General features: G+C 37.8%; 1 long non-coding RNA gene across 1 annotated transcript; it reads right to left on the reverse strand.

The window, feature by feature from the left end:
* Positions 1 to 2,534: 2,534 nt before the first annotated feature.
* LOC149547441 (uncharacterized) lies at positions 2,535 to 8,946 on the reverse strand. The gene is made up of 2 exons (XR_016354401.1): positions 8,779 to 8,946; positions 2,535 to 2,931 (listed from the first exon to the last, which is right to left on the reverse strand). It is a non-coding gene; the product is annotated as an uncharacterized LOC149547441 (long non-coding RNA).
* Between the last annotated feature and the right edge of the window lie 533 nt (positions 8,947 to 9,479).

A 9,479-nucleotide genomic window follows, 5' to 3' on the forward strand; every position in this document is an offset into this window, starting at 1 on the left:
ATGCATCTCTAATCAAGCTCTCATTTTTGAGGTCATGAAATTGACCTCAAAATGCCAAAAAAGCGCTTATATAAACTTTTACAAATCGGGTACCCGATTTCTAAGCAATCGGGTACCTGATTTTTTAAAACTCGGGTACTCGATTCTTAAAAAGGTGGGTGCATGATACTTAAGCGGCTCGGGCACCTGATCCATTTTGAATATCGGGTACCCAATTTTTAAAATTTGGCTCGGGTGCCTGAAGCATAATTTTAGAAATGAGTACTCGATTTTTAAAAGATCGGGTACCCATTTCTGAGAAGTACAATTTCACGGATTTGACTTCCGCAAAATTGCAACCGAACTTCTTGCGGTCACCCGTTCATCATGCCACTTAATAAGAAACTATAAAAGGAGTATCATTTTTACCTTTATAATAGGATTCCTAAGATGACTTTGCAATTATATCCAATAATGTTTAGTTATCTTTCTCCTTATTTGGAAAATTATAGAGCTTTATCTCCCTCTCAACCCTTTCAATTTATCCCTTTTATCACTACTTATCTCCCCCTCCCCTATCCTTATCCACCCCCCTCTCACAAAATTTCAATGTGGGCTTACAAAGCTACTTGAAGAGAAAATATAAGAATAATTTTTTTTCTTGAATGACAAAACTATTGAGATGATGTTGCAATTATATTTGTTTTATTTATCTCTATTTATATTCATGTAGATAGTTTTAAGAATACTTCTCCTTGCTTCCCCTCTCTTTTTTCCCTTCCCAATAGATTTCACTTTCTCTTTCTTCTATCCACTCTTCCTCTCTATTTATAATAAAATTATTTATTGAATGATAAACCTATTGAGTGGATGCTATGTCTGTGACTAATTGTATTATGTCCTCTCCTTATCAAAAAACTTTAAAAGTTTAATCTCCCTCACTCCATCTCCTTTTCCCTTTATTTATTTATTCTCTCCCTTTCTCACTGACTCTCTCCCTCTCTCACACACAAAATTTTAGAGGATATTCATTGCTACACTCTAAAATTAATAATTAAAGAGTTTTCTCCTTTTCTTAAATGGTAAGACTATTGAGATGATATTTCAATTCTATCCAATTGTATTTTATACTATTTCTCCTCCTCTAAATAGTTTGAAATGTTTCTCACCCTCTCTCTTTCTCTCTTGCACACACACACACACACACACACACACACACACACACACACACACACACACAAGCTTTTTGAGTTGATTCACCAAGCTACCCTAAGAGAAACAAGACAAGGAGTGGTTCCCTTTCTTTATTGAGAAGGATATTGAGAGAATGTTGTAATTTTATACAATTTTTTTTCATTCCTCTTTCTTTTACTCTATATAGTTTGAAATATTTCTTGTTGCCTCTCTTTGATTCTATCTTATTTTCTTCCCCTACCAAAAATGAATTACTTTGATTACATATAAAAAAAAATCCTATTTAGTTTACCATCCTAAAATTAAAGTACTATTAACTAGGTCCTAATTTTAGCTTCATTCACTATTTATGGGTTCCCATATTCTTTTCACACTCATCTAATGCATTATCAACCTTTATTATAATTTATATTTATTTATAACTTGAGATTGAGTCTTCTTTCTATATGTTCCCCTATATTTTACCTCCAATCAAATAATATGTTCCATCACTAGACCCTATATCCTTATGTAAGGGCTTCATAACATGTTTCAACATTAAAATGACCTGATTACTCTTATCTTACATCTACCTTGTAACCCAAGCACCTAGACCAAAAGTTTTCCCATTATTTATGGGATATGTCACTAATGGTAACATGTCCCTATTCTGAGTTAGCCAACTGAATAAAAAAGCACTCTATTTATCCTTATTTTTCTATCCATTATGAAGTCTAAGACTTTATGATCAAGAATCAAATTTCAAGAGCATTCTCAAATCCTTCAAGTATTTAAGTCTCTAATCTTTTAAGACATTCTATTCTTTATCAAGTATGGGATATGTCGCTAATGGTAACATGTCCCTATTCTGAGTTAGCCAATTGAATAAAAGAGCACTCTATCTATCATCATTTTGCTGTCCATTATGAAGTCTAAGACTTTATAATCAAGAATCAAATTTCAAGAACATCCTCAAGTCCTTCAAGTATTTAAGTCTTTAATCTTTCAAGACATTCTTCTTCTTCATCAAGTATTGTATAACACTATAACATCCATCTTTCAAAGTCATTCTTTCATGATTCCCTTCTAGATAAAGCTATTGCATCAACACTTACAGTCATGTCCAAAGATGCATTGAATCATCTCGTTTCTATTTCATTTTTCCATATTTAATTTCCTTAAAATGTTAAGGTTGATTCCCTGACGAAGGATTTGACTATAGAAAACATGTTTAGCCAACCTTAATTTTCCCTATTCTTCTTTGTGCACGAATAGGTTATAGAGTTTTCTAGCTGATTTTTGTTTCGCTTGGATCAATTTTAGATCTCTGAATGATGTATTGAGTATAATAACGGTGTACTCTCCACTTTTTGCACCCATGATGATATGTAAGCCTTAATAATAAAAAATTAGTCAAGCAGTCACATTTCAAGAACATTTTCATGTTATTGAAAGCTATAGAAAACTTACCAAGAACAAGTCTATGACTCTATCGCTCAACAGTATCTTTAGCAGCTTTGCCAACTAACAATACATTTCCCTTCTTGCCGTTAATCTACACGCTGGAAAAGCTGCTTCCTTTGTCTGTTTGGCTAAGTACACAAAGAGAATGAAAATAACAGAGTGTAGAGAAGCTACAGACATATGCAGGCCGTCAAATGGTGTAACAACAGCTCAATTTTTTATTTGTGTATTTTCATTTGGGCTCTGTCCAAGCAGACAAGAATCAGAGCTTTCATCTCCGCCTGTATTTTGGGATTTTGGCGCACCATTCTCGTTCTGCAAATATGTATTTCAAAGAGGATTTAGTTACAAGTGTGAAAAGTCTAACTATTGCAGTCACTCATTATTAATCTCCTATCGTAAATGATTATTAAACTGCTGAAAACAAATTCCCAGCTAATATCGAAAAATAACACAACTACAACTTCACTTAAAATACGGAAAGAAATGTGCAACACAATCAACACAATATTTTCGGACAAATTGTCCCTGGAAAAACCCCTAAGGGAAAACCAGTTTTACAGATGAGGAATTATATTAAACTTCAGCAAATCAAGAGATACAAAATTTCTTGCCTCTCAGTGACAGAACTCCGACAACCTCCTAATTTCTCCCGCTGATATTCCTCACTGCTATCCCTACGCTAACACTGTGCCCTTGCTAACACTACAAACGTTTCTCCCAAAGCTTCTAGCCCAAATTCACCCAATGACCCCTTTCTATACTACTCCTGTTGGTAAACCAACGACCAAGATTAAATCTAACCAACGGCTGAGATTAAGACAAATCGACAGCCAATAATAGAATTGGTTGCAAAGTGTCCAAAAAGAATCACTAAAATTAGTAAATAATAACCATTTACTAATTTTTGGCAAGTGGACAAACTGCTGTCCAAACCACCCATAAATACAATCGCTATTCATAGATAAGGACGAATAGTTGTCCAAGCTACCCATAAATAGTGTTGCTATTTCCAGGTCAAAAATAACAGCTGTCCAACTAACAATAATTAACACTCCCTCTTAGCGAGGAAGCTGTTCTGCATGACACTCATCTTATCTCTGAAGAAGATAAATTTGGGCTTTCCCAGAGCCTTCGTTAGAATGTCTGCTACCTGCTCATCTGTAGGTATGTATTGTAGTCGAACAACTCTCCTTTGTACACAATCTCTGATGAAGTGATATCTGATATCTATATGTTTAGACCTATCATGAAACACTGGATTCTCAGACAACTTGATGCAACTCTGATTGTCACAATGTATCACAGTAGTCTCAACCTTCTGACCAAACAAGGCTACTAACAAATTTCGAAGCCATATAGCTTCACATGTCGCCATGCTAGCTGCTATGTATTCTGCTTCTGCTGAACTTAGAGCCACAGACTTCTGCTTCCTGCTAAACCAAGATACAACTCCTAATCCCAAGCTGAAACAACATCCTGAAGTGCTCTTTTTGTCCGTTGTACTTCCTGCCCAATCTGCATCAGTATAGCCTATCAACCTGATACCTTCACCTCGAACATATCTAATCCCATACTCAACCGTACCACGCAAGTAACGTAGCACATGCTTAGCCACTATCCAATGCATTCTTTTTGGTTCAACCATGAACTGACTAAGAGAGTTAACTACAAATGCTATATCTGGTCTAGTGTTGACCAAGTACATAAGCGAACCAATCAACTATCTATATAAAGTGGGATCTACATCTTTCTCCTTAGTTGTATCTATCGTCCTCCAATTCGTGATCATGGGTGTAGACATGGCTTTGCAATCCTCCATCCTGAATTTCTTCAAGATTTCAATGTAATATTTCCCTTGACCAAGGAAAATCTCCTCATCTGTCTGCCACACTTCCATGCCTAGAAAGTAGTGCATAAGTCCTAAATCCTTCATCTCGAACTCTTCTGCAAGGTTCCTCTTGCAATCCACTATGAGCCCTAGTGAACTTGTAAGAAATAGGTCATCCACATAAAGAACAAGAATGAGAATCTCACTCCTAACCACCAAGTAGTAGAGGTTAGCATCTGCTTCACTCTTCACAAAGCTCATTTTCTACAAGTATGTATCAATGCGCTCATACCACGCTCTAGGAGCCTGCTTGAGTCCGTATAATGCTTTCTTCAATCTGCACAAGTGGATCTCTTTGCTGTGTGCTACAAAGCCTTCTGGTTGTTCTATGTATACCTCATCCTTCAACTCACCATTGAGGAATGCTGTCTTGACATCCATTTGATGGATTTGCCATCCCATCTGTGCTGCAAGTGAGACTATAGCTTGTATAGAAGTATACCTGGCAACTGGAGCAAATGTCTCCTCATAGTCTATTCCCTCCTTCTGAGAGAACCCCTTTGCCATGAACCTAGCCTTGTATCTCTCGATGCTACCATCTGCACCGTGCTTTATCTTATAGATCCAGCGTGATCCAACTATAGCCTTATCTGTTGGTCTAGGTACTACCTCCCACACATCATTCTACATTATTGAAGAATATTCCTCAACCATAGCATCTCGCCATACCTGATGTTCTGCAGCTTCCTGATAGCTAGAAGGCTCACTATCTACCAACTGACTAACTAATGCCACATAGTCATTGAACTTGGTTGGTTGTCTTCGCTGTCTAGTACTCTTCCTAGGAGCTCCCACAAACTCCTAAGTATCCCTTTGTGTATTTGGAACTAGATGGTTCCCGATGCCAACTGTAGAGGATGAAATCTCAACCTCTAAGTCTTCTAGATGCATTTCCTATTGCACCCGTTGCTCCATACTTTGTGAATCTTCACTAACTGAGTCTACACTCGTACTGGTAATTGTACTTGAGCTTTGCTGCCCTTGACTTGGTCTTGGAGCTTCTGTTGGCTACTCACTCTAATCATCTGCTGGCAAATCTCTAGATCTCTTGAATGCCTTGTCCTCCATGAACTTGACATCCCGTCTGACAATAACTCTTTTAGTCCTTGGAATGAAAATCTTGTATGCCTTTGAGGTCTCACTGTACCCAACAAAGTACCCCCTCTCTGCAGTCTGATCTAACTTTGTACGTATATCTCCAGGAATATGACAATATGCCAAACTTCTAAATATCCTGAAGTGACTAACATCTGGCTTCTTCCTTGTGAAAGCCTCCTCTGGTGTCATCTTCCCTAGCACCTTGTGTGGAACTTTATTCTGAATGTAGACTGTTGTATTATATGCCTCTGCCCATAAGTAATGGGGCATGTCCTGGTCATGTACCATAGCTCTTTCTGCCTCCGATATAGAACGGTTCTTCCTCTTAGCAATTCCATTCTGCTGTGGATTGTAAGGAACAGTCCATTCTCTCTTGATTCTTTCTCTAGTGCAGAACTCCTGGAAGACATTTCCTTTGTACTTGCCTCCATTGTCTGACCGAAGAACCTTTATCTTCTTTCCTGTCGAGTTCTCCACAAGAGCCTTGAACTCTTGGAATCGACTGAAAACCTCATCCTTAGTCTTCAAGAAGTATATCGAGGTCTTTCTAGAGAAATCATCAATAAAAGTAACATAGTACTCATATCCTCTGAGAGATTTCGTCGACATTGGTCCACAAACATTTGAATGTACTAGATCAAGAACACCCTTAGATCTGGTGTCACTCCTTGGAAAAGATGCTTTCGCAAACTTCTCCACACACACATCCCTTACATACATCGTCATGCTCTGTGCTCACCTCTGGAACACCTGTCATGGTCTTACGAAGCAATCTAAGTGCTCCATGATGAATATGGCCCATCCTCCTATGCCATAGCTCTCCAAGATCTCTAGGATTATTGTTGCTCATAAGTGCCTTAGGAGTATCAAACTGCAATCTATAAAGGCGACCACTCCTAACTCCAATAGTTATGGATGATTTCCAATCCTTGTGCTTAGTCAACACATGTGTCCCTCTAAAGAGTACATTATACCCCCTATCCTAAAGAACAGATACAGAAATCAAATTTTTACCTAAGCTTGGCACATATACCACATCATGAAGAGGAATTATCTTTCCATTCTCCCTCTGAAACTGAACAGTCCCTTTCCCAATAAGGTTGAGTTTGGACAAGTTTTCCATATAAATTTGGATGTTGGTGTCCTCCTCCTTGTAACTGGAGAAGTACTCTCTAACTCCTGTCATATGAAATGACGCCCCGCTATCTATATACTAAACACACCGTGATGTTGAGCTAACCATACAAGCTATGAGTGCAAACTCATCTTCCATTCTGTTGGCGAGTTCTTTTGCACTTGCTGAAGCTGCCACCTACTTCTTAAACTTTTTCCTCTCTGGGAAATCACTGACATAGTGGCCAAACTCATGACATCCAAAGCACTTGACCTTAGAAAGGTCCTTCTTCTTCTTTTCACTTTGTGAATTTGATCCTTTGCTAGATCCCTTCTTTGCTTTCCCTTTACCCGCTAGGGCAACGCTCTCCTGTTCCACCTCATTTTTTTGACTCTTGTTGGCCCCATTGACAAGACTTAGTCTAAACTCCTCCTGAGTGAAATCAGTCCATAGTCGATCCCAACTTGGTAAAGTATCTCGTCCACTGACAACTTGAACAAAGACACTCCATTGTTTAGTAAACCCATTTAGGGCTATTCTCACTAGCTCATCATCACTAGGGCTATCTCCAATAGCTGCTAACTCATCCTTGACAAGTCTAAGCCTGGTGAGGTAACTTGTGACGTCTTCTCCCTGATTCATCCGAGTATTCTTTAGCTTCTCTCTGAGAATCAACTTCCTGTTGGTGGTAGCATTCTGGTATAGATTTAGAATGGCGTCCCACATCTTCTTTGTTGTATCTAGCTCCGAGATATGTGGAACAATATGATCCTTGATACCATCAAGGATAATCCTCCTCACTTTGGCATCATCCTTCCTATATGCTGCAAGTTGTGTTGCGTCCGTTGGTACAGGTACACCACTAGTAGCATAATCCTTGATACCATTCTCTTCCAACAATAAAGAAATTTTGGCCTTCCAGACACCAAAATTTGAGGCACTATCCAATCTATCTTGATCTCTCAAACTAGCTGAAGCCATCCCAAGAGTTTAAAGCAATAATAAATCTAAAGAGATCAAAATTTCTTTCTTAGGGAAAAACTATTCTACCCTTAACAATGCTCTGATACCATGTGAAAAATATAACTATTGCAGTCACTGATTATTAATCTCCTATCGTAAGTGATTATTAAACTGCTAAAAAGAAATTCTCAGCTAATATTGAAAAATAACACAACTGCAACTTCACTTAAAATACGGAAAGAAATGTGCAACACAATCAACACTATTTTCAGACAAATTGTCCCTGGAAAAACCCCTAAGGGAAAACCAGTTCTACAGATGAGGAATTATATTAAACTTCAGCAAATCAAGAAATACAAAATTTCTTGCCTCTCACTGGCAGAACTCCGACAACCTCCTAATTTCTCCGGCTGATATTCCTCATTGCTATCCCTGCGCTAACACTGCGCCCTTGCTAACACTGCAAGACTGTTTGCTAACACTGCAAACGTTTCTTCCAAAGCTTCTTGCCCAAATGACCCAATGACCCCTTTCTATACTACTCTTGTTGGTAAACCAACGACCGAGATTAAATCTAACCAACGGCTGAGATTAAGACAACTCAATAGCCAATAATAGAATTGGTTGCAAAGTGTCCAAAAGGAATCACTAAAATTAGTAAATAATAACCATTTACTAATTTTTGGCAAGTGGACAAACAGCTGTCCAAACCACCCATAAATACAACCGCTATTCATAGATAAGGACGAACAGCTGTCCAAGCTACTCATAAATAATGGTGGTATTTCCGGGTCAGAAATAACAGCTGTCCAACTAACAATAATTAACAACAAGCCATCTGCTACTTTTTAAGGTCTTAAACATGGTACAGTAATTAGTTTCTATTATAGATATTTTCAAAAGAACCACAATATATAACGAAAAGAATTGCAAATTTTCATCCAATTCTGATAATTCCAGTTTATGATAATAAATACTGTAAGGCACTGTGGCGTAAGGTTTAAGACAGTAGAGATGATTAGTATGATGTAGTTTGTGGCATGAACAGTAGAGTGGAGGCACAGACACGAATTACTTGCCCACAAACACTGAATACCTTTATGCATGGAATTCTAGGACGCCATGTAGGCAAGTCATTCTTGGCTGTGAATAACACGCTATATCTCTTCATGCAACACACCAATCATAAATTCTCCAATGCTTGCAGTAGATAATATCAATGAAAACAAAAGAGCAGTTGAATGTAGAATTATATTGCACACAGTTAAATTATATAGCGTTTTACATTGTCATTTATCCACTTACGTTTATGAATAACTTATAATCATGTGACTTCTACGCTGGGTGCAGCCTTAGAATCTGAAAGGAAAACTAATCAGAGTAGCCAGCCGTTGGAATGGTAGATATGAACGAGTAAAGAAATTGTCAACCTGTGCATGTGACTCGATAAGAGATTGATTTCAATTGCAAACGAAACACTCGAAAGGGCAACGTAATACAGTTACAATCCTTATCCAAAACTAGACTATAATAGCGACTGAAAGGAAGTAAAAGTTGACTTAAAATTGTGGAAGTTTATCACGTTATTGATATTTTCTTCTTTTTGATGATTTCAATGTAAATTATTCAACACTGCTTGGAGGAAGAATCATTTTGATTGGAGGAAGAATCGGAAGCACGAAAGGTACGTGCTCTTTTCATTCCGACTTTCATCTTCATGAAGATTATAGTGAAACTCTGATTCAAAGTTCGTGCACCTCCAGTCTTTACTCTAATTCAAAGTTTGTGCACCTCCTC

This window comes from Cupressus sempervirens, chromosome 7 (assembly GCF_028749045.1).
Source record: "Cupressus sempervirens isolate cs-2001-9-10 chromosome 7, ASM2874904v1, whole genome shotgun sequence".
NCBI lineage: Eukaryota > Viridiplantae > Streptophyta > Pinopsida > Cupressales > Cupressaceae > Cupressus > Cupressus sempervirens.